Here is a 24352-nt window from a genome sequence, read left to right as displayed (position 1 = left end):
TTATCGATACCCCCAAGCTCAATTTCTACTCATCTTTACTTGGAAGTATCGATACTAGATGAATAATATCGATACCCCATGCCTATAATACACTTGTTTAACCCAAAAATCATCAATATTTATCTAAACTCCTTACTTTAAACTTATCTTATTACTTTAAACTCAATTATACATCCTCAAACCATCTTATATACTTTAAAACATCTAAACATTCAATATCTCATTAGAATACATGAAACTAAAAATCTTGCCAATTATTCAACTTTGTAATTCATCCCACTTAACCTCTTTAATCTCTTATTCTAACTAATGATAAGTCAAATATGACTTATGAATTCATTAACAAGCTTTATTTCAACAATTCACTTAAAAACATTTTTTCTTCAATCACCTGTTATTTGAAATTGTTTTATTATTAAGCCACCCTAAGTTTCCCTTAAGCTTTCTTAACATCCTAAGAATAAAAACAACTCAAAACTTACAAAAATTAACCAACTGAAAGCATTCTCACCTTTGAAAATGAGCTCACGGTGAAGAGAATGAAGAAGAAACTCTCATTCTCCATACTTTTCTTTTTTTCCTTTCCCATTTCCACGTGTTTATATCCCTTAAAAAGAGAAAATAAAAATATTTTCTTAGAAAGACCATAATACCCTTATTACTTTCAAACTTTACTATTGAATCCAATATCAAAACTCTCCAGTTAATTCCTAAACTTTTCAATTTTTCAAAATTGAACACAGTTTTCAAAACTTCCATTTTAGTCACTAGCCTTGATTTTGGGATGTTACAAGATCGACTACTATTATCATTTGTTCTAATGCAGTCCTATCTAAAGAATTGCTATTAATATGAACATGTCATTCCTTGTTATATGAAAAGTAAGGCACATGACTAAAAAAAGGTAATCACTAACCACTGCCATAGCGAAGATATATATGAAAAAGTATGGCGATGGATGAGTGTAATTCTACGTTCTTAGTCTTCAGTAAAATACTTCTCATCTACATCATGTTAGCTTCCCTAAGCCAGTGATCATCCAAGGTCCCATCATCATCTATTTTTCGAGTAATCTAAATACTCATGATCTTCACCGGATAGAAACTTCTGCTGCATAATATAGGTAAATTGATCCATCCTATCTTGCATTTCTTCGGCCAAAGGTAATTCATAATGTTGGTTTGCAGTTTCAGAAGTAGCAACCTCGTGATCCCCAAGATGGTCAAAAATCATCTGAAACATAATGGAAGATATTAATGTATGAACAAATCACAAAAAGGAGAATAACAAACCAAACATCCTACACACTTATACAACATTTGGAAAAACAAACACATCATAACTGAAAATAACATTATTAGGCATATCACAACCAGGGATTCAAAAAGTTGCCAGATAGTGGAATAGCGACCACTATATATCATATTAGCAGTACCGGCAGCGTTCGAAACTTCTATTGTGGAAAATAACAATATGAAGCAGAATCATACTAAGAGTGGTAGATCGTGACTGCAATTTAACGGTAGCAGCCAATTACAATAATAGCGAACCACTATTGTTCCGCTATTCAAATTTTGTTTATACACAAATCAGCTTTTTTTAATAAAAATAAACTCTTTTAAAAAATTAATGATCGCGACACTCACAATGACCGCAATAACACATGTTATGTCTGTAACAACGATAATCACAACACGATTAAAAATACAACTGCAATTACAATTTAAATCCCTGATCACAACAACTGTAATGACCTAAAACCTTCATTAACAATATCATAAGTAGTGATTTAAATAGTGATATGTTATTGGAGTTATATGGACTTAAAGATAGTAGTAAAAGTGATATCTGAAACCGCTATTGCATAATCACGAAACCCACAGTAATCCCCGCTATTACCATAGTAAACAACGCAACTAAATATGGATTACAACCATAGTTTAAATCAATGATACATTGCATCTACGCAGGAAACCTAACTAAGAAACTTGTTTAAAAATAAAGGAAAAATCCATTACTTACTTCTTTGCCACGTCATTTATGTTCTCCTTTTTCATTTCATCTTCCTCTTCCTCTTCTTCATCTTCTTCCTCTTCCTCTTCCTCTTCCTCTTCCTCTTCCTCTTCCTCTTCCTCTTCCTCTTCCTCTTCCTCTTCCTCTTCCTCTTCCTCTTCCTCTTTCTTCCTCTTCCTCTTCCTCTTCCTCTTCCTCTTCCTCTTCCTCTTCCTCTTCCTCTTCCTCTTCCTCTTCCTCTTCCTCTTCCTCTTCCTCTTCCTCTTCCCTCTTCCTCTTCCTCTCCTCTTCCTCTTCCTCTTCCTCTTCCTCTTCCTCTTCCTCTTCCTCTTCTTCTTCTTCTTTTTCCTCCTCTTCCTCCTCTTTCTATTGTTGAAAATGTTATTATTGCCAACCCAATCTTTTTGAGCCATGCCAAGCCCCTACTGCTCCTCTCTAATCTTAGCAACCAACCTAACTTCTTCGTACCTCCGTATCAAAGTCTCAGACCAACGTTCCCTAGGCCTGGCCATGCTTCTCTCACACAAATCCTGAAACCTCCCTAAATATTCATGATACAAATAAAGTTCTTTTTCCCTCATTGCACCCTTCAAGAAATACCACTCATCAAACACCAATTTATGTTGAATAAAAGGTCAAGAGTTTTAGTAGGTGAAATGCCAAGGAGTGATATAGGAGTTAGTGGTATTTTATGATTTATTAATAGAATTTATTTTTTGTTTTTGGTAGAGTGTTGTTTTCATTTGAAAATAACTCAGAGGAATAAAAAATCACTTGGAAACAATATTGTAGTTATGGGTTAATTTGATTTTTATTTTACAAATTGGTAACAGAGCCAATGGAAAATGTGACGGGTCAAATGCCGCTACCACGACTAACGAATACGAACTATTAAAATTAGAGCATTCAAATGAAAGCTCTTCTTGGATCTCAATATGCATGAGAGGTGGTCGAAGAAGGTTTTGAAGAACCAACAACTACCACGGGATATACGACGGCTCAAGCCAAGGCGTTAAAAGAGGAACGATCGAAGGATAAGGTGACACTATACATATTATTTTTTTTTCGTTGACAAGTCAGGCTTTGAGAAGATTACTGGTGCAGCTACTTCAAAAGCAGTGTGTGACATTTTAGGAAAAGTGTTCAAATAAGCCAACCGAGTCAAGCAAGTGTGACTCTAAACTCTTTATGGCAAGTTGGAAAGTATAAAGATGAATGAGTCAGAAAGTGTATCCGACTACATAACGTGTGTACAAATCATGGTGAACCAACTCATTCAAAATGGAGAAGCATTAACTGATGCACGAGTTGTGGAGAAAATTTTGATATTATTAATCGATAATTTTGAGAATGTTGTGTGTGCGATAGAAGAGCCAAAGTACCTTGCGATGCTCATAGTCGACAAGCTCATCTGTTCTCTTAAGACACACGAACAACATAAGAAGAAAAATAAGGAGGAGACACTCGAGCAAGAACTTCAAACAAATGTGTCAATCAAAGATGCAAAGGCACTATATTCTCAAAATTTTTGAGGTATAGGGCGTGGCTGTGGAGGACATGGAAATGTTCGCGGTGGTCAAGGAGATAGTCATGAAAAGGAGAAGGGGCAGTCAAGCTAACCAAATTAATGTGTAAGAGGACGAAGTCGAGGAAGAGGCGATCTGTCAAACTATTCCAACATCGAGAGTTATAAGTGTTACATGTATGGTCACTACGCGAAGGATTACAACACTGACAATGTTATAATTGTGGTAAAGTACGGCATTTTGTTAAAGATTATTGAGTCGATGAAAAGGTAGAAGAAACAACCAACCTAGCTATAATACCCCAAATGGTAGGTCAATGACTATTTTGAAAGAATTTAAAATTTTAAGGATTTAATTTAATAGATGTTAAAGTATAAAGAATAATTTGAGCAAGATCAATTAGTGAGAAATGGATGATTCAAAGGGCATTTTGGTATTTTGGAATGAAATGAATTTAAAACTCATTTTTTTTTTAAAATGGATTTAAGAAAGAGAAAAGTAAAGAAAGAGGTTAAGTTATTTACTTCTCTTTCTTCTTCTCGTTGCTTTGCTCTCCTCCATAGCCAAAGGTAAACTTCATCTAGCTTTTCCTTTCGATTATGGTTTGTTATTACAACATTAAGTGACGTGTAAGCTTAAGGAATGGTTAAAAAAAGATTACAACTAAGAGATGAATGTTTTACTTAAGATTGAAGGAAATGGGTTTTTGAATGATAGGTTGTAATATGAGTTTTTGTAGATGTTTATTAGTATATTTGACTTTCCAAAGAAGTAAATGAAAGATTAAAAGCTCCATGTATGATTAAAAACATGATAGAAAAAGTGGTATGATTATTGGTTTGAGATGTTCTTGGGAGATTTAAGATGTTATAAGAAGCTAAATGAAGGAAAGTTAGTTGAGATAAGTAAGGAATAGTGTAATAGTATTGTTGGAGGTTAAAGTAAGGGAATTTGACCAAATTTGGGTACAAATCGAGCTAAAAATGGAAAATTTGGGTAATGGTATCAGTACTGATAGAACAGTACCGATACTATAGGTTTAAATGGGTATAAATGTGATGATACCCATGCGATGAACGGTATCGGTATTGATACATTTAGTATAGATACTGATGGGGTATCGATACTAAAAGAAAAGTACTGATACCATGGATTCCAGAATGTTGAAATGGTATCGAAATGAAAGGGAGTATCGATACCATAATTTAGAAGTATTGATACCATGGTATGGGTACCGATACTATTGAGCCAGTCAGTGGATCCTTAATTTCATCTGCTATAAGTTTTTCTTCTGACCACTGTATAGGTCAATGATTCATCTGAAAGCACTCGCGTTGAGAAAGATCATATCGACAGTAACGTCTGTGGTATATTTTTTTCCTGTCTTCCGTATGTTTTATGCAGATTATATTTCGTAATAGACTTTAATAACTGCGTCACTCTCACAAACTGTGTATCTACAATCTAAAATATATAGGTATTTTAGATGGGTATCACTTGTTTGAATTCCTCAATGAGCTGCTTTTCTCCCTTGAATATTTTAATTTAAAACCTAAAACTCTAATGCCCGTAATTTTTCAGTAAATGAAATGCCAGTGAATTATGTAATTTGTTTGGTGAAACTTTGAAGAGAAGTTGATGTATTTCTCTGAAAATCTTGATGCAAAGTTGTTTTTGTCCCAGATACAATAAGATACACCTGCTGCAAACTTGGAGGCTGGAGCTCTTGCACTAAAAACAGATCTCCAAGGGTGGACTCAGCAGAGGAAACAATTGGTTAAAGACAATTTTGAATGCTTTGTTTCATGCAAAACAACAATTGATGGTAAAGCACCTCACTTCACTTGATTCTGGTACTACTTTAACTATGGAAGTGCAATTTTCTTATGGGCTAAAACAAATTTATTGGCAGACTCTTTTCCATATAAGTTCATAGAATTTTAGTTGTTTGTAAATAGTGCTAATTTGGGGATGGTACTTGCATAGATATCGAGTCAAAACAAAAGCAAATCGAGAAAGACCCCAAAGGTTCAAGGACAGTTAACTTGTACAAATGTATGCAAGGAGTATGTTCATAGGTAGAACGGGCCTTTGAGCCTCTATTTGAGAGACAGGTTGGTTAACTGCAGGTGTTGGTTTGCTTTCAAATTCATTTATGATTGTGCTACTCAAACATGGGATATGATTTTGTTGTGGTAGACGTGAAGCGATGGATTATTTTTATCTAATATGTTAGTTGATCAATGCCTTGAATGCCTGAATGTTTTACCTGAATTCCATCGTCACTGTCGTGGTTTGGATGGTATTGTTCCGACGATTGGTCGTGTAACTAGTTTTACTCCACTGTTGCTATATAGTTGCGAGTTATTGCACATATACAGATAAGTGTAGATAGACAGTCATAAGAGCTCAACTAGGCATCTCGTAGTTACAGTGACGGTCGATATGTTGGTAGGTTTAATGAATTTGGGGTTAACGACGGGCCTGAAACGAAGGAGTTGATACCAAAGCCTGATCTTGCTAAGAAACACATATCTTCGCAGCTCCATGTAGGTTTTCTGGATATCGAAGTAAGATATTTTTTTTCTCTCTTAATCATACGATGAATTTATTTCTTTGTGGAATATTAAGTTCGTGTTAAATGTTAATATGATATATGATTTTCATATTGTGGAGACCTTTCTTAAACGCATCTTAAACAATTAGTTTCGGCCGTTATTGCTTTGAAAAGACTCAATGCTATACTATTTGTATTTGGCCATGGCTTTGGAGCCTTCCTCCTGGTGAGATTTTTGTTTCTTAAGAGTGATTATTTTGGTTTCGTTTGAACTATGAAGTTATATGTTAATTCCACCGAGCAGTTACATTTGATTCTACTTTCATGTCTCGTCTAATTGTTCTTTCCATTGTCGCAGTTTGTGTATTTGCTGGTTAGCACTCATTTTCATGTCTCTGCTAGGTGATTTTCTGCAGGTATTTGCATATCCATATCCGAAGTGTTTCCCTATGCATTATGAAATACAACGTGCAAACATCATTGATTCTTTCATTAATGGTAGTCTGTTGCGTAATAAAGTGCATTATTGTTCTTCTGGGGGATAAAGAGCTTGATCACAAAGAGGCAACTAAGGAAGAAAGTCGTGAAGCCGAAAACTGCTTAGATATATCGAAGTGGTAGCAGGTGAAGATTGTTGATATGCAGTGCCAGGTAATTTTTGCAGGATTATCTATTACCGAACCAAACTTTTAGTAGTTAAGGTATTTTAGTTATTATTCACCGAATATTCAAAAAATACGTTTGCAAATTCAAAATTTTCCCTTTGATTACATTTTAAGTTTAAAAGTAGTGTTTGACTGAACCTGTCGCTTCACGACTCCACAGCTGTATTTATAACAGGCAAAATCAATTGCTCTCCCCTCCCATGTAAGTAGAATGCTTGGAATTGTTATGTAGAAGATAGAAATGTGAACATGGTTGGTGTGGTATTTGGTTGTAGTGCATATAGTGAACATATTATTTGATGTTGAGCATGATTTAGTCAAAATTCTAGACATAAATCCATTGCATCTATAAACTAATTTGTTATACATTATTTATATGTATTGATTCCTTGATGGCTAACATCAGGCATTGGACCCTTTTTATTTTTATGCATGTGTCACATGATTTTGGTTGTCTTATTCTCGTTCAGGATTATTCTGTACTCGTATGTTTATATAGAGGCCTTTCAAGAACTATGTTTGTGAAGAAATTATCTATTGGTTGAAGAATACCATATCTATAATCCATAATTAATATAATTTCACACGGCTGTTGCTCTTTATCTGCTTAAGCAGGCAAACTTAACTTATTCGTATTGTCAGGTAAAATTACTAAAAAAAAGTTCTTGAAGAGGTTGAAAGAGTGATGCAAGAATTTAAAGGCACGCTTTACAAGTCCATGGAAGATCCACAAATAGACCTAACAAGTGTAAGCATTTGACAAGCCCTTTTCAATATTTTGACAATTTTTACTTGTGAGGAAATGTACAATTGATGTTGATTTAAGACCTAAATTTCATGGATATTGTTCATATTAATGGTCGTGTATTAAAATATTATTGCTCTATCTTAATTGGATGTTGAGATGAGTATTAGATTCAAATATGTATCTGATATAGATATGTGGTGGATTATACTTCCATACATATATTCAAACATGTGTCAGCCATAAGTGTAGAACTCAAGTACTTTAAAAAAAATGACATGTTCGGGCAATATAACAATTATTTGATGCTTACTGACCCATAAGATGCAAGCTTTTTCCCACTAAATCAATTTTATGATGTTAAAATCAGTTTTTACAAAAATTCTGAGTTGCTTGGGTAAGCTTGAGTGGGGATGTAGATAAAGAGAACATACTAGTATTCTACAAACCAAAGGCTATTGAGAAGTCAATGAAATGATTTCCATTAATTACCATGTTGGAATTCTCCTGTTTTCATTTGAGTTGTAATGTTCCATGATCTATATGCCCTTTCTATTGTCTTAGGAGTAAAAGTACGGGATATTTATGCCAAAAAGTTGTGAGATGGTTGAAAAAGGAATCTTGTTTTTTTTGTTGAATTGGTGAGAGTATGAAACTAGAGTTCTAGGATATTGTCATAAATGTTCTTTCTGACTATATAAAGCAAATTATTGTGGCATTCAAGATGATATTGAACAAATGTTGTTTTATTGATCTTACTTGCATTTTAAGCTGACCAAAATTAGTTTTTGGGAATTCATATATTTTAGGTTGATGAATGATATCCGTTAATGTACACTACTTAACCTCTTTTAAAGAGCTTACTTCTTTGGCTTTTACTCAGAAAGTTTTGAGAAGCCTTTCCTGGAGTGCACATCGATTTTATGCAGCTGAAGGAATGAAATACTTGCAGCAATCAATGTTCCAGATTACTTGAAGCATGTAGAGGTGACTCTTCATATTTCACTTTCTCAGTTAGCAGTGATTGTTACTCTGTATTTTGAATTGCGCATGTTTTATCCTTCTAAAAAGAATGTTAAATTTGTCACATTATTCCATATATATGGAATTTGAATGTTTATCCCTCTACAATTTTTGTGTAAGTTTATGTAACTGAGAATTGTGCATGGAATTGAATGTTTATCACTTAATGTGAATATATTGTATGCAAATGAAATGCTTATATATAATATGATATATTTAGTATTACAAGGCATTAAATGTGATTAGCTTGATTATTTATCAATCTACAATATATATATAATTTACGAAATACAATCACGATACACGAATGTGTCATCTTCATTTATGACGGGGGCTTCAATGACGCGCAATGAGCATATAAATGCGCGTCATAAATATGCGTCATAATGAGTGTCATAAATGCGCGTCATAGATTTATGACGCACAATTACGCGTCATCTAAGATTCATATCGTGGCTTCAACGACAGGCATTTGTGTGTCATCCGCACCCATAGATGACGCGCAAATCGCGCGTCATTAAAGGGGTTTTTCTAGTAGTGAGATACAAAGATTGAAGATGGTCATGTGTCTTTTGGAGATGCATCAAAACTGGAGGTCAAATGAGAGATTGTTTGTTACTTATAAAAGGATGGCTTGATAGGGTCAATCCAAGACGTTATTACGTACCAGATTCAAGATAAACATTTTGAGTATGGGGAAACTCATAGAGAAAGGTTACTCGACATTTTTGATAGATCAACTACTACACTTGAAGGACAAGCAAGGGCATCTGGTTACTCGAGTCGAGATGGGAAGAAATCGTACAAAATGGATTGAGAAGCATGCAAGAAAAAAAGTTTGCAAGTCGATGTAGAAGACAAGGCATGCTGTTGGCATCTCTGCTTTGGTCACTTACATCATGGTAGTCTAAAAGAGTTAGCAAGAAGAACATAGTGCATGGGCTGCTGGATATGGATTATGAGGGAAATTTTGTGAAGAATGTGTGCTGGCAAGTAATCGAGAATTCATACTGACATATGTGGACCAATCACCCCCAAATCTTTCAGTATAAAAGGTATTTCATTTCCTTTATATATGATTTATCATGAAAATTTTGGTTCATTTTCTTAAAAAAATTGAGGCATTTGAGGTGTTCAAAAAGTTAAATGTGATGGTAGAGAAAGTAACTGGTAGACATCAAAGTCATACAATTCAATAGAGGTGATGAGTATACTTCGATGGCTTTCATGGAGTATTGCGAGGAACAAGGTATAAGGAGATTTGTAACTGCACCATACTCTCCTCAACAAAATGGTGTATCCAAAGGAAGAACTGGACCATTCTCGACATGGTTCGATCAATGCTCAAGAGCAACAAGATGCCAAAGGAATTCTAGGAAGAAGTCGTGCAATCTATGTGTACAAAATCGATGTCCGCATGTAAAGTTAGATGATCAAACACCACAAAAGCATCAAGTAGACAAAAACAGACGGTTTCTCATCTCAAAGTTTGGTAGTTTTTCTTATGCACGTACTGAATCAATGAAGAATGAAGCTTGAAGACAAAAGTAAAAAGTATATTTTTATTGGGTATGATGAGAAGACAAAAAGGTACAAGCTACTCAATCCGATAAGCAATAAGGTGATGGTGAGTCATGTTATGTGAGTAAACGAAGCAAACGAGTGGAACTGGAACATTCGACAGAGGCAATCATCGAAGCTAGAGAATTATCAATCATTGCACCAGTAAGCATACCAACAAACTCTGAAACTACCCTGAAGATGAACCACGACAACCCAAATTGCGAAGTTTGCAAGATTTGTATGATTTGACAAATAAAGTACACCTTATGTCTTTTGGAATATACTGAAAATATCAGCTTTGAAAAGGCGTTGCGAGACAAGAAGTGAAAACTACCATGAACGAAGAGATTGAGGCGATTGACTGCAACAAACACTGGGAGCTAGCAGAATTGTCGAAAGGAAGTCAACATATTGGTGTGAAGTGGGTGTTCAAAAAAAGATGTGTTGATAACATTTTGATATTTCGATATAACAAATAAATGTGTAAATTAATTTTAAGATTTTATATTTGATTTTAAATATTATATTCGATTCAATTATTCGAATATTACAAATATTACTCTTAGTTTTCAAATATCAATTTTTACTTCTTACTTAAATGAAAATTTGAGATTCACACTAAAAATATTTTTGAAATATTTTTTACAAAGTTTTTCGAACTTGAATCGAGTCAAAAATGGATTTTCAAAGAGGTAGTATCGATACTACCCAAGCAATATCGATATCATGTCTTATAGTAGTACCGATACCATAAACACGGTACCGATGCTACTTCTTTGGTTTTGACTCTGAATTTTGGCAGAATGCCAAAATGGTCCGATAACATTTTCAGAAGGAGATGACGACCAAGGAGGAAGTGGGTAGACTGCGTGAGATCTGATTTGAAGGATTTTGCCCTTAGCGAGGACATGACCTCTGATAGGAAAGTATGGAGACTTACGACCAGGGTAGTCGAGTAGTGTGGGTCACAGCCATAGGGTGTAGCATCTCTGTCTTCTTTTTATGCCTTTGTTGTATTTTCCATGAATTATACTGTTTATATGTTTCTGTCATTGGAATTTATGAAGGCTTAGAACTTGGGTAGGAGTAGGGTTGCCTTAGTTTGGGTTTAACCCATTTGACTTTATTCCTTCTAGTAGCTTGCTATCGCTGACTTCTATGTTTTTTTCTCTTCATGTTTCCTCTATTTAAATTTAACTGGGACTTACGTTTCTGTCTATAAGCAGAGATTTTACGCATGAATTAATTGGAAGGGAAACTTTCCTCAACTATGATTATTGATTCTATACATGTATTGTATTTTATCTTTATTTTACTTTTCTTACTGCCGGAGGTCTCCCACGGAAGATGCTCTCAACCTGGCGTTGGGGCACCCTACTACCCCACCTCCCCCTAACCCCATTGCATATGGGAATAGGGTTTTGTTGTTATTGTTGTTGATACTTCTTGTACTCTGCACCATCCAAAGACATGGATTTGTGGAGTGAAGAAGAGACAAGACATTCCAGTTCAATTCAAAAGCAATGCATATTCTATTTTGGCACTTGGACCGGATAAATACGGGAGAATATCATCTTTCAACCATAAAGGAGATATAGGATAAGCTCCAAGTCATACATGAAGGAACTGACAAGGTAAGAAACCAAAATAAGTATTTAATCATAGTTATGAAAATTTCAAGATGAAACCAGATGAAGATATCAAGTTATGACGGATAGATTTCGTAATTGTCAATGGTCTCAAGGGATTCGGAGAAATAATCCCTAATGAGAACATTGTGAGGAAGATAATTATTCTCTTCCAAAAGCTTGGCAATCAAAGAGACTGCAATTATCAAGCTAAAGACCTAAAGTCTTTAATCCTTGATGAGCTAATTGGTTCTCTCCTCACTCACAAATGTTGATTAAAGATGAGGAAGATCAGAGAGAAGGACAATGCAAAGAAAGAGATGGAGAATAAGAATAACGTTGGTGTTGCTCTCAATCCACCAAAGTGAGTGACTCTGACGATGACGGATGAAGAAATGGCATTTTTAGCCAAATGACTCAGAATATTAATGAAGTCCAATAGAGGAAGAAAATTCCAACGAAATAAAGGCTTCAAAAATGAGTCCAAGGATATGGACCCAATATATGCTATGAGTGAAAAAAGCCTGGGCATATTAAATTCGATTGTCCATAATAAAGAAAAATGGTCTTTCAAAAGAAGAAGCATTAGCACACGTGCTATACTAGAAGAGTTTAATCGTTATCAAAGTCATCAATGACCTCTACATCAAACTTCGAGTTCGTTCTTGATTCTCAGCCCTTCAACAGCCTCCATTATTCAATAAAGCTAACTATGCCTATTGTAAGAATATGATGAAGTTCTTCATTCAAGCTAGTGATATGGGAGCATATAACATCATGATGAAATGTTACTCTGCACCATCCAAAGACATGGATTTGTGGAGTGAAGAAGAGACAAGATAATTCCAGTTCAATTCAAAAGCAATGCATATTCTATTTTGCGCACTTGGACCGGATAAATACGGAAGAATATCATCTTGTTCAACCGTAAAGGAGATATAGGATAAGCTCCAAGTCATACATGAAGGAACTGACAAGGTAAGAAACCAAAATAAGTATTCTTAATCATAGTTATAAAAATTTCAAGATGAAACCAGATGAAGATATCAAAGTTATGACGGATAGATTTTTCGTAATTGTCAATGGTCTCAAGGGATTCGGAGAAATAATCCCTAATGAGAAACTTGTGAGGAAGATAATTTATTCTCTTCCAAAAGCTTGGCAATCAAAGAAGACTGCAATTATCAAAGCTAAAGACCTAAAGTCTTTAATCCTTGATGAGCTAATTGGTTCTCTCCTCACTCACAAAATGTTGATTAAAGATGAGGAGTAATAACCTTTGGTGACAACTCAAACGGTTACATAGAAGGTATAGGTACTATAGGTAATACCTCTTCCATACAAATAGAAAATGTTTTATATGTGAAAGGGTTAAAGCATAATCTTTTAAGTATTAGTCAATTGTGTGATAAAGGATACAATGTCTTATTTGAATCAAACGGTTGTAAAATTGTTAACATTGCATCAAATAGGATTATGCTTATTGGTCATAGAATAGGGAACATATACATGGTGTATTTAGATTCGATCAACATGACTAATTTATGCCTAGTAGCCAAAGATGAGCATGGTAGTTGGTTATGGCATAGGAGACTATGACTACTAGCATGAGTGTTTTGCACAGACTTATTCAAGTCAATTTAGTAAGAGGCTTGCCAAAACTGAAATTTGATCATGATAAAATCTGTGATGCATGTGCAAAAGGAAAACATAAAAGAAATTCCTTTAAACCTATTAATGATGTATCAACTAGTAGAGTATTACAATTGATCCACGTAGATCTTTTTAGTCCAATTAGAACTACTAGCTTGGGTGGAAAACAATAAGTTTTTGTGTTGGTAGATGACTATTCTAGGTTTACTTGGGTTCTTTTCTTAAGAACTAAAGATGAAGCTTTAGAAAATTTTATCACTTTTTCAAAAATAATCCAAAATGAAAAAGGTTACTCCATTTCAAGTGTTAAGAGTGATCATGGAACTGAATTTGAAAATCTTGGATTTACTGATTTTTGTAATTCAAATGGAATTAGCCATAATTTTTCAGCGCCTAAAACCTCTCAACAAAATGGAGTTGTTGAGAGAAAAAATAGAACTTTAGAGGAAATGGCTAGAACCATGCTTTGTGAAAACAATTTACCAAAATTTTTGGGCAGAAGCCACAAATACCATTTGTTATGTGATTAACTGAGTAATGATTAGGCCTATTCTAAAGAAAACTCCATATGAAATTTTCAAAAATAAAAAGTCTAACATTAGTTATTTTCATCCTTTTGGATGCAAATATTTTGTTTTAAACAACGGTAAAGACAATCTAGGCAAATTCGATGCTAAAAGTGATGAAGGAATTTTCAATAAAAGAACTTTAGTGGTAGAAGAGTCTATCCATGTTGTTTTCAATGATAATCCCCTTCCGAGGAAGGATTCTTGTGTTGATGATGACGTAGGTATATTGAATGCAAATTACGTGGGACAATCAACATCAAAGGAAAAAAGTGGAGGATGAGGAAACTCAAGATTCCTTCAAGAATCTAACCATTGAGGAAAGGGAAGTCACATACCCAAGGGAGTACAACTATGTCAAGGATGGTGAGATTTTAGGTGATCCATCAAAGGGGTAACTACTAGATCTTCTCTTAGAAATATTTGTAATTATGTTGCATTTATCTCATGCATAGGGCCTAAGAATGTTAAAGAAGCAAACGAGAAAATTGGATTATGGCTATACAAGAAGAGTTAATTAATTTGAAAGAAGTAAAGTATGGACATTAGTTGAAAGGCCAAGTAATAAATCTACTATAGGTACTAAATGGGTGTTTAGGAATAAGCTAGATGAAAGTGGTAACATAGTGAGAAACAAGGCTAGACTTGTTGCTCAAGGGTATACTGAAGAAGAATGAATAGACTTTGATGAAACATATGCTCCCGTAGCTAGGATGGAAGCAATAAGAATGTTATTGGCATTTGTATGTTTTAATGGATTTAAATTATACCAAATGAATGTTAAAAGTGCATTTTTAAATCGTTTTATAAAAGAAGAAGTGTACATTGAACAACCTCCTGGTTTTGATGATTCAAAATTTCCCAATCATTTTTTAAAACTGACAAAAGCTTTATATGGTTTAAAACAAGCTCCTAGAGCCTGGTATGAAAGATTGTCAAAATTTTTAATTGAAAAATGTTTTTCAAAAGGGAAGGTTGACACTACATTGTTTTTAAAACGAAAAGGTAAAGATTTATTAGTAGTACAAATTTATGTTGATGATATAATTTTTGGTTCTACTAATGATGCTCTTTGTCGAGAATTTTCTAAGCTAATGCAAGGTGAATTTGAGATGAGCATGATGGGGGAGCTTTCATTTTTCTTGGGGCTCTAAATCAAGCAAATGAAAGATGGCATCTTCATCAATCAAGAAAAATACGTCAAAGATATGCTCAAGAAGTTTGGATTGGAAAATGTAAAACCCCAAGCCACTCCTATGAGCTCATCTACAAAGCTTGACAAAGATGAAGAAGGTAAATGTGTAGATGTTAAACTCTATAAGTCTATGATTGGCTCTTTGCTTTATCTAACTGCAAGTAGACCTGACATTATGTTTAGTGTTTACTTATGTGCTAGATTTCAATCATGCCCTAAGGAATGTCATCTACAAACCATTAAGAGGATATTTAGATACCTTAAGGATACTCCTAGTATATGACTTTGGTATTCTAGAGACTCTAGCTTTATCTTGCATGCCTTCTCGGATGCGGATTATGGAGGATGAAAAATAGATAGGAAAAGCACCTCCGGTACTTGTCAATTCCTAGGAACCATGTTAATTTCTTAGTTTTCAAAGAAACAAAATAATGTTGCATTATCTACCACTGAAGCGGAATATATTTCAGCCGGTAGTTGTTGCGCACAAGTTTTATGGATGAAACAACAACTTTTATACTATGGAATTGAAATATGTACCATTCCTATCAAGTGTGACAATACTAGTGCTATTTGTCTTGCTAAAAATCCCATCCAATACTCTAGAACTAAGCACATTGAAATTAGACATCATTTCATTAGAGACCATGTCTCAAAAGAAGATGTAGTTCTAGAATATGTATATACTTTGCATCAATTAGTGTATATTTTTACAAAACCTTTAGATAAAGAATGATTTTGGACACATAGGAGAGAATTAGGTCTAACAAACCTACCTTAATTTTGTGTTTAAAATAATTTTAACACTTTTATGAGTAAAAGAAAAATGCATATAAAAATGACATTTTTTATGCTTTCTATGCTAATAGTTAAGGGGAATTTATGATCTTTAATGAAAATTAACAATATGTTCGAATTATGCTTAAGTATAGATTTGATTTATTGAACATAATTAATTTTCGTAATAATAGTTGCCTATACCACTAGAGCTGATAAATTTTACATGCAAATTGTTGAAGTACAGATTTTTGACCATTTTGTGCACTTGGTATCGTTACTACTCACATAGTATCGATACTCTTGCTAGGTATCGATACTACTAACCTAGTATGGATACTGCTCTCATCGAGTATCGATATTGTTCATACAGTACCAATACTACTTAAATGTGTATCGATACCCAGGTATCAATACTACTCATAAAATCCTTGAAGTATCGATACTCCTCGAAAAGTATCGATACTACTGGTCGATTTTAGGCTATATAACCCTAAAATCATAACATTTTGCCAAAACTCTTTAAAACACAAACACTCGGCCGTTCCCCTCTCAAATACCAAAATCTCCACTTTGCTCAAATCCAACGTTTCAAAGTCGAAATTACATAATTCTTCAACTTCAAAAAATACCAAGATAATTAATTCGTGCATTCAACAACAAATTCCTCTCAACCTAATTTTAAAGGTAATTTTTTTAAACCACTATTTTATTGATTTTTGAAAATAGGACTAGTTCTAGTTAGTCTTAGTTCAAATTAGTTAATGGACGTTTTGTAGATTATAGTTTTACACTAGAATCTACCACTAATTTTTCTAAAAACATAAAATAATTTTTTTTGTATGTCGTTTAATCTATATATACTTTTGTTTTTCATAAAAAAACTATCTTCTATAGTTTTTCAAAATTATTTTTTTAAAATTTTGCCCATTGGACATTAGTTTTAGAGAACCTTGAATTGAGGACTCATATTGAGTTTTGGGAATTAATTGTTTGCATACATATGTTATTTTAATTGTAAGTACTCTATTATATTTTGATTTTCCTAAAACATGTCTAAACGAGCTAGGTCATCATCAAGTCGTTCTAATCAACCATAAAACCCACCTCCTAATCCAAATCCCAATCCCAATCCTAATAAACCCGAAATGACCATCCTTAATTCTTGTTTCAACGAACCTAACCATAGAGGACTCTACCCTAGGTACGTTAACCATTTTGAGTCTTCAAAAGTAGGGATGAGCTTCTCCCATCTTTAAAGGATATGGAAGAAATGAACTTTAGGTATCTCCCAACCCTCGAAGCTTGGAAATTTGACAACACCTTTAAAGCCAAACTTGTTGTCTTCTAACAACTTGTTCGTATTTCTATTCCAATGTCGTTTGTGTTCAAATCGAGACTAAGACTGCAACCGAAAGTATTTTTTCCTATCTCTTGGGTGAATACATCACTATAGATTAGGACTCTATAGCTAGATCATTTGGATTACAAATAGAGGGATAGATAATGAGAGAGATTTCGTGCCCTCCCCATATGAAGTAAATAAGAGTGCTAGCGTCTTAGATTACCAAGAGTGTTTTCTTTACCTAATGATCTCTTGGTGGTTTAGACCCTCTAGTGGTAAATATTCCACCTTTCGTAGAATTGACATATGGTGGATCCATTGCATCCAAAACAATAAGAAAATAAATCTCTCTCAGATTATCTTTAGAGAATTAGTAGATACCGTAAATAGTATACCCTCTAAACATTTTGAAACCTTAGTTTACGAATGTCTATTAAGCAATATGTTCATTAAAGCCAACATTAAGGTAGACCTCGATGTAATCATCCCTCTGATCACCCAAATCGATTTTACCTCACTGCGCAAATCGGGATGGAAATGAGATAAAATAGAATGGGTTCGATTGCCTAAGAAAACTCCCAGTGCTAGTTTATCACGAGCAGTTCTGGCTCCGGCTCCAGATTAAGAACTCGAAGACATTTTACGGGATGTCGACAATCCTGTAAACCAACCCGAAAAAGAGCCTGCTAGTCAAGGTAGTACAATGCCTCCATATTTTCAGTCGTTTATGGAGACATTGGACTTAAGGTTTGCATCATTGGAGTCCCACATCACCACTCAATTTTCAGAGAATCAAAGGGAATCTCGAGCAAGATACGACATAATAGACGCTTAGCTCGTTGCACTCACTCGAGATGTTGCTTCTCTTAGAGCGCATCGATCTTATCCCGACCCTCATATGGATGACTGACCATTCTACTTTGGTAGTTTTTCTTAGGTTGATCTATATTTTGAACCTTGAACTTTGTCTAAACATTTTGATATTTTCTGGATTTGGTTGTTTATGTTTGAATGTTTGAATGATTTGGATAATTGGTATTTTGAATGATTGAATGATTATGAATGTTTAAACTTCATTATTTATGTTGATTTGATTAGATTTTGCATTCCTCATCTTAGTAAACTTATGACCAATCCCAATTACATATGTTGAATATTGATAATGTTGACTAATATTTCTCTTGGCTTTCATGATCTTAGTAGCTCTATATATATTTAATTTGGCCATCTTGTTTCTATTCTAAGAGTCTTTTTGATTTAACAAAAAGTGGGAGAAATCTTAAAGTAAGGGGGAGTAAATTTTCAAAGTGATTTTTCAAATAAAATCTTAAAATTTATAAACTGTTTTGTTATGTCAAAAGGAGGAGTTGTTGAAAACATTTTGATATTTCGATATAACAAATAAATGTGTAAATTAATTTTAAGATTTTATATTCGATTTAATTATTCGAATATTACAAATATTACTCCAAGTTTTCAAATATCAATTTTTACTTCTTACTTAAATGAAAAATTGAGATTCACACTAAAAAAAATTTTGAAATATTTTTTACAAAGTGTTTCAAACTTAAATCGAGTCAAAAATGGATTTTCAAAGAGGTAGTATTGATACTGCCCAAGCAGTATCGATACCATGCCTTATAGTAGTATCGATACCATAAACACGGTACTGATACTACTCATTTGGTTTTGACTCTGAATTTTGGCAGAATACCAAAATGGTACCGATACAATTTTCGGTATACTTCTTGAACAATATCGATACTACTATACATAGTATTATCGATACTCCTTTAACGGTATCGATATTGTTGGGTTGCAACAGTCGAAAAGTTTGAATTTATAATTGGTAGTATCGATACCCCATTAATGGAGTACCGATACCTATATGCTCCTAGTAGCTTTTTGAAGTTGAAAACATACAACAACGGCTCTATTGACTCCATGATTATTCCCAACGTTCAAAATTCATTCAAGAGTATTTAAACAAGTCTTGAATCCATTGGATATCAAGTATTGAGAAAGAATTGGAAGAGAGAAAGCCTTAAACTCATTGTTTGAGCAAATCAAACCAACATCCATTCAATATTCATTTTGCTTTCAAGAACATTATTTGTGCTCAGTTGTATCTATTTCTTGAGTGTTCTTCTTTGTTCTGAATTGTGCAAACAATTGTACCTAGTAAGGTTTTCTTATAAGTTTACGAAATTTGTAATTTTCTCTTTGAGAGAGAGTGTCTCAAGAATTTGGGGTATAATTCTTGAGGGAGTTGTAAGGTTACTCTTTGCCCTCAAAAGAAAGAAAAATTAGTGAATTTGTGGAAAATCATTAGTGTGGATAGCTAAAGTAGTGGACGTAGACTTTGGTTGAGAAAGTCAAACCACTCTAAATCGTTGTGCATATTATTTTTATTTTCTGTCAAAGCTTCCACCAAGATTTTAATTGCCAATTCACCCCTTCTTGGCTATTTCATCCGATTGATTGACTCAACAAGATGAATGCTCAAGGGGAGATAGAACGGTACAAGGCGCAACTTGTTGTGAAGAGATACAAGGAAAAGACAGGAATAGACTATGACGAGGTGTTTGATCCTGTTGAAAGAATGGAGACAATTCGATTACTCATTTCACAAGCTGCTCAATTCAAATGGCCGATATTTCAATGGATGTGAAGTCGACATTCTTGAATGGTGTGCTCAAAGAAAATGTCTACATCGAACAACCACCCGAGTACGTAAAAGTCAGAGAGATAAGAAGGTGTTAAAATTGAAGAATGTGCTTTACGGGTTGAAGCAAGCACCACGGGCATGGAATACACATATCGATACATATATAAAAAAGAATGGGTTCAAGCAATGTCCCTACGAGCATGCTCTTTACGCAAAGAAGAATGGAGGTAATGTGTTATTTGTTGCTCTTTATGTCGATGACCACATTTTTATGGGTAACAATGATGAGATGATAAAAGAGTTTAAGGGTACAATGACACTGGAATTTGAGATGAAAAATTTAGGCTTAATTAAGTGTTTTCTTGGTTTTGAGGTTAGACAAGTAGAGACAGGTATTTTTGTTTCACAAGAGGCATATGCAAAAGAGATTTTGAAGAAGTACAAAGATGGGAAATTACAACCCGGTATCAACACCAATGGAACCAGGTGCAAAATTCTTGAAGTTCGATGGAGGGGAACGTGTCGATGCGAGTAGATACCGAAGTTCGATAGGAAGCCTTCGCTATCTCACATGCACAAGGTCAGATCTTTCGCTAAGTGTCGGCATTGTAAGTTGGTTCTTGGATGAGCTGATTTATTCACATTGTAAGGCATTGAAGTGAATCCTACGGTACATCCAAGGAACGATATCACTCGGGTTATTCTACTCGAAAGCAGAAGATTACAAATTGGTTGGGTACTCCGACAGCGATTGGTGCGAAGACATAGACGATCGGAAAGCAACTGGTCATGACGCTCTCGACGTGTGAAGCTGAATATGTGGCAGCATCTTGGTGTGTATGTCATGCGATATGGCTTAGAAATTTGGTGATCAAGATGGAGCTAAAGCAACTAGGTGCAACCGTGATTCATGTTGACAACAAATCAACAATTGAGTTGGCAAAGAACCCGGTGAACCATGAAAGAAGCAAACAATTCGATGTTTGTTTTCACTTTATCCAAGATCATGTGAAGGAAGTAAGTGTGGAATTGGTACATGTGGCAAGTCATGATCAAGTTGCTAATATCTTAACAAAATCACTACCGAAAGTACTTCTCGACAAATGCAAGAAGTTGATTGGCATGACGGATGGTAGAAGTATTTAAGTTTATGGGTGAGTTTTGTTGAATAAGCATTAAAGGTTGTTTTTAGTTATTTTATTTAAATTTATTTTTTGGGTGCGTTAATTTGATTTCTATTTTACAATTTATTAAAGTAAGCCCCGCCTTCGATTCTTGACGGTCACGGCCTCGATTTCAATTCCTCTGAAGTTGGACTCGTCTTGCTCCTAAGATGTTTTAAGTTCCAATTAACCTCATAATCATCTTTCAGTGCATCGAATTCGTGGAGTTCGTCAATAGTTAGCTGAGACCCATATTTTTCTGCATTACCAACATCAATTTAGTTTTAAATAAAACAATTTCAATGCAATTTTTGGGGAAAAAGAGAGTACCTAAGAAGATGGGGACGTCGCATGAAAGGAGAGCGTGGTGGATGGATTTGTGAGTGGAGGAATCGGAGGCGGAAGATTGAAGGGCACGCGGGAAGTAGAGATTATCGAGAGCTGAAATCCTTTGGGTAATGCTCTCCACTGCTTCTTCGCTAACTTTTCTTTACATATGCATATCTTCTCTTCCCTGTCGGGTTCTTTAATCGTTGAAGTGTTGAAAACCTTAAAAAGTCCTCAAAGAGACGGTTTTATGTTTGGATAAATTACTTATTTGATCGTCCATCTATCATTCATTTTCCTTTTTGGTTACCGAACTATTATTCTTTCAAAATTATATCTAAATTTACGTTTTATTTTTATTTTGATCACTCACTATGAAAAAATTAATGGTAATATTGATGTAACATCATAAGGTAATATCATGTCATTATTGAAAAATAATTTAAAAGTATCATGTTAGTATTGCCACTATTTTTTATAGCGTGTGACTAAAACAGAAATAAGGCATAATATTAGATATGATTTTAAGAAAAATAATAATTGAGTTATCAAATAAAAACTAAGTGATAGATGGATGACTAAATAGATAGTTTATCCTTCATGTTTCTTATATTATAAGAGATAAGCTACATGCAAGATCACTTAAATGTGGATTTGGTAACAAACGTGGTCATTTTTAGAAAAACTATATATAAATATATTAATTAAAATATTGTTATAACTCGATCAATTGATGTTAAATATTAAATAGTGACAGTGAAACTATATTTTTAATCTTCAAAATTTATAAAATATATTAATCATTCTTAATTCAAAATAATTTGATAAATTTAATATTTTATATTTAAAAGTTTTTAAAAAAATTGTTTTTGTTATTCGCTAAATTAGTTTTTCTTGTATAAAAATATTTCTTAGTTTCTGTTATTTTCATAACATAATGAAAAATTAATAATAATTTATTGTTATTTTATGACAAAATTATTGTTATTCAATTATTTTTATTTGATTAATTCATTTGATTTGATAATATGCAAAAAATATTATATTAATGTAAATTTTAAATATAAAGAATTAAAATTTATTAAATATTTCAAATTATGATAAAATTGATAATGTATAACTTTTAGGGACTAAATGTCATATTTTAGTAGTCCATAATAAACGTTTGTTTCAATTATAAGGATGGGTGATGTGTTTGTACAATATATTTAATTGAGTGACTTATTTATAACTTTTGAAATAAAATGACTTTTTTTTAACTAAACTCATACTTAAGTGACTTTGGAGATAATTCGCCCAGATATAAGATTACCGACGTTGTCGTTCGTCTATTCAAGTCGGTATTTGTATGGGCATGGCTAACGGCTGGCATCATCAAAACGACATCATCTTAAAGTCCAACTTATGAAAATGTACGATCACTTGCTACTCACTTGACTTGCCTCCCGCTCGGCTTGGGTCTTAGACCCTCAGCGACCAACTTATTTTATCGCATTGTTTCCTTTCTCATTTCTCTGTCAAATAATCTTATTTTTTTCAAATTCAAATCCTCATATTAATAATAAGTCATAAAAACATATTTTTAAACGGTTTAACAAAATAAATTTACAAACTCATACAAAAATTATGATTTAAGGAAAAGCATTTCTTTATAGAAGTTATAGGTTCAAACAATTACATATTTGAGAGTTTTTACGTTATCAACGACTAAAAAATATTCAAAATAGATATTATATTATAATTATATTAAAAAATAAAATTTTCTTCGAGTCACTCTACACTTCATACACTAAAACTTAACCTTTATGTTGTAAGTTCTCGTCAAATTTTAGTCATTTATATCAATTGTTACATTTTAGTTACTAAATTTTATCTTTCGTTAGTTAATTTGACGATGTGGCAGGTTAGTAAGAAAGGGTTAATTTTAATTCTACTCCTGAACATTAATAGAATATTATTTAGACTTCAAACTTTAGATGAAGTATCAATTTGACCCCTAAATTTTAGATAAAATATCATTTTGATCTCTAATTTCAATTAAAATCTCTCGTCGTCATTGTCACTCACCACCACAACCATCATTCGTTGTTGCTCAACATCAGTCATTTTTGTTGTTAACTGTCATACACAAAATTTTATAATTCACTCATTTTTAACATTCTAAAAGAATTTAATGTCCGTTTCACCAAAAAATATTTAGAACTCAATAAATCTAGTTTAGAAACCTTCAACTTTCTTTAAAATTAAATAATAATAAATTTATTGTTAGTATCTCTTTAAAATAAAACACTTAACATCTATATCTATATCATAACCAAATGTATAAAAAAATTATTTATAATATTGCCATGTTATTTTTTGTTATGTTTATAATATTACTTATAATTATTATCAGCTTGCAAATGGTACCAAAAATAATTTTTTACAACAACAACAACAAAACCCTATTCCCATATGCAATGGGATAAGGGAGAGGTAGGGTAGTAGGCTGCCCCCAACGTCAGGATTTAGAGCAACTTTCGTGGAAGACCTTTGGGAGTCAGAAAATTAAAAATAAGATAAAATGCAAGGCATGTATAAATACATAAATAAATACATAGTTGAACAGTCTTCATATGCAGTCTTCATATGCGCGTCTGTAATGGGAAGTAATCCCTGCAAATAAATCCCTACGTAAAATTCTCTGCATATAGACAGAAACGTAAGGCTCGGTTAAATTTAAAAAGAGGAAACCTGAAGAAAATGATACACAGAAGTCAACGATAGCATGCTACGAGAAGGAATAAAGTAAAATGGGTTAAAACAAAAACTAAGGCAACAGTACTCCGCTACCCTAGTTCTAAGCCTACATAAAATTATAATGACAAAAACGTATATAAAGTAGAAGTCATGGAAATTATTACAAAGACATTAAAAGGAAGACAGAGATGTTACACCC

General features: G+C 33.5%; 1 pseudogene; it reads right to left on the bottom strand.

Annotated features, from left to right (window-relative positions):
- Window positions 1-923: 923 nt before the first annotated feature.
- Window positions 924-21577, bottom strand: LOC120173596 (annotated as a pseudogene).
- Between the last annotated feature and the right edge of the window lie 2775 nt (window positions 21578-24352).

The sequence above is a fragment of the Hibiscus syriacus genome, unplaced genomic scaffold, assembly GCF_006381635.1.
Source record: "Hibiscus syriacus cultivar Baekdansim isolate YM2019G1 unplaced genomic scaffold, ASM638163v2 tig00111976_pilon, whole genome shotgun sequence".
Taxonomy (NCBI): Eukaryota; Viridiplantae; Streptophyta; class Magnoliopsida; order Malvales; family Malvaceae; genus Hibiscus; species Hibiscus syriacus.
Note: the sequence above shows the minus strand (reverse complement) of the source record. Positions and strands in the feature narration are given on the sequence as shown.